At 52.3% G+C, this 2,597-nt stretch overlaps 1 long non-coding RNA gene across 1 annotated transcript; it reads right to left on the bottom strand.

Moving 5' to 3' along the window:
- Positions 1-298: 298 nt before the first annotated feature.
- LOC142067080 (uncharacterized) lies at positions 299-2,355 on the bottom strand. Its single transcript, XR_012663889.1, has 3 exons — positions 2,072-2,355; positions 1,695-1,995; positions 299-1,115 (listed from the first exon to the last, which is right to left on the bottom strand). It is a non-coding gene; the product is annotated as an uncharacterized LOC142067080 (long non-coding RNA).
- Between the last annotated feature and the right edge of the window lie 242 nt (positions 2,356-2,597).

Raw genomic sequence — 2,597 nt, 5'->3', positions numbered from 1 at the left:
GGCGCTTGGGAACGGTCGCACCGGAGGATTGTCTGTGTCCCAGGTCAGTGGACTGGGACCTGAGGTGCCAAAAGGAGTGACCAAAACCAATCAAGGCATCAAAAATGCCATCAAGAGCTCAAAACAAACCCAGGAGTATTCACGGGATAACGTCCTTAAAGCGAGCGGAGATCACAAGCTGTCCGAGCTGCACGGATCTACCACGGCTCTCACGGCTGCTGGCGTAAAATCACTTTTCAGTGAATATAAAGGGACCGAGAAATATTTTTTTTAACTTCCAACAGGCTGCTGGCAGAGGTAAGAAGAACAAATCTAGACCATTCCAGAAAGTTATGTTATTTTATAAATAAAAGAGTTATTTGTAACAGAGCAGTTAAAGGAAATTCAGAGAGAGACTGAAAAGAAGGAAACTGGTACTTAAAGATATTAGCTGCTGGGAGCAGAGAGATGTGGTTTTTGCGCAGGATCTGGGAGAAGCACTGCCGAGCCACGCATCCTCATGTTGATCATGCAGGGAGCAGATCTGGAATAATGAATTTCTGTTCAGAAACTCCCTGCTGAAATAGGAGGAAGGCCAGAGCTGGGCTGAATTTGAAGGAACAGACCATAGGAAAGCAGAGATGGGTCTGTAGTCACATGTGTCAGGGATCCAGGGTGTCTGAGATGAAGGAAGGATGGCAAGAGGCTCGTAGTCACAAAGTCTCCTCTTCCAGTCAAGCTGTTTTTTGTCTGGGGTTATATTCCATTGTGAAGAGAAGTCAGGTCTGGAAGAGGGCTGCCATCCTCCTGGCTGCAGCTGCTACAGGGCGGAGGCAGCTTGCAGAAAGCACACGACAGCCGGTGTTGCCGGGAAGGCACGGCACCGACCCACCGGCGAGCAGAGGGAATCCCGCAGGTTGGGGACACACACGAACCTGTGCACGTGCAAAGCAGCTCTGCATCCCAGAAGCAACGGTACGTATGCCAGAAGTTTTGGGGTCACTGTTGGTGTCATTTACAGCTAGTTCTCATGCAATGTGGCTGTGCAGGACTTCTTGGCACCCAGAAGCTTAGTCGGATGTCCAGGAATCCTAGACAAATAGGGAAAACTCTCCAAATATGCCTGGGTAAAATTCCTGGCAGGAAGATAAAAAGGCATGTTTTAAAAACATAAATGGCTGATAGTCTCAATCAGGCAGTTTTCACAGGAGCGTGGGGTGGTCTTGTCACCTACGGGGGGAAAAGGGATGGCCTCCTGCCCCGTTACCGCGTTGCAGATAGGGAAGGCGCTCCCAAACCCGCTAACGTGGCTGTGCCCATCGCTCTGTGCAAGAGCTAAGGCTCACGCCAGCCTGGCATGCAGCCAGAAGCAATTAAATTCTTGAAGCAACAGACACAAAGTTAAGGAGCTCCAGGCGTGGTCCAGCACTGACCCAGCACGCTCGTCATCAGGAATAACTGATCCTGCTGAGAAGGATGCGATAGAAAGCTTGGGAAGGCCGTTGCTGGTCACGCTGAACATGGCCAGCAGTAAAAGGAGGACCGGGGATGCAGTGGGCCACTGCTGAACAAGGAAGGGGCCCTGGCGACGCAGGATGCAGAGAAGGCGGACTTACTGAATGCATTCTTTGCCTTGGTCTTTACTGCTAAGGCTGGCCCTCAGGCATCTCAGCCCCCAGAGGAGAGAGAACAAATCTGGAGAAAGGAAGACTTACCATCAGTTGAGAAGGATTGGGTCAGAGACCCCCTGTGCAAACTGGATCCTCGCCAATCCACAGGCCCCGATGGGATGCACCCACAAGTGCTGAGGGAGCTGGCAGATGTTCTTGCTGAGCCACTCTCCACCATCTTTGAAAGGTCGTGGAGGACAGGAGAGGTGCCCAAGGACTGGAGGAAAGCAAATGTCACTCCAATCTTCAAAAAGGGCAAGAAGGAGGACCTGGGTAACTCTAGGCCAGTCAGCCCCACCTCCATCCCTGGAAAGGTGATGGAGCAGTTCACCCTGGAGGTCATCTCCTGGCATGTAGAGGACAAGAAGGTTATCAGGAACAGTCAACATGGATTCACCAAGGGAAGATCATGGTTGACCAACCTGACAGCCTTCTGTGATGGTGTGACTGGCTGGTTCAACAAAGGGAGAGCAGTGGATGTTGTCTATCCTGACTTCAGTAAGGTATTCGACACTGTCACCCATTGCCTTCTCACAGACAAGCTAAGGAAGTGTGGGTTGGATGAGTGGACAGTGAGGTGGCCAGAGAACTGGCTCAACAACAGAACTCAGAAGGTTGTGATCAACGGAGCAGAGTCTGGATGGAGACCTGTCACTAGTGGTGTTCCCCAGGGCTCTGTCCTGGGTCCAGCCCTGTTCAACATATTCATCAGTGACCTGGATGATGGGATCGAGTGTAACCCCAGCAAGTTCCCTGACGATCCCAAGCTGGGAGGAGTGGCTGATACACCAGAAGCTGTGCTGCCATCCAACGAGACCTGGACAGGCTGGAGAGCTGGGCCCAGGGGAACCTCATGGAATTCAACAAGAGCCAGTGCAAGGTCCTGCCCCGGGGGAGGAACAACCCCCCGCACCAGCACAGGCTGGGGGCTGACCTGCTGGAGAGCGG

Source organism: Phalacrocorax aristotelis, chromosome 21, assembly GCF_949628215.1.
Source record: "Phalacrocorax aristotelis chromosome 21, bGulAri2.1, whole genome shotgun sequence".
Classification (NCBI taxonomy): Eukaryota; Metazoa; Chordata; class Aves; order Suliformes; family Phalacrocoracidae; genus Phalacrocorax; species Phalacrocorax aristotelis.
The sequence above is the reverse complement of the archived record's forward strand: the minus strand, read 5'-3'. Positions and strand labels throughout refer to the sequence as shown.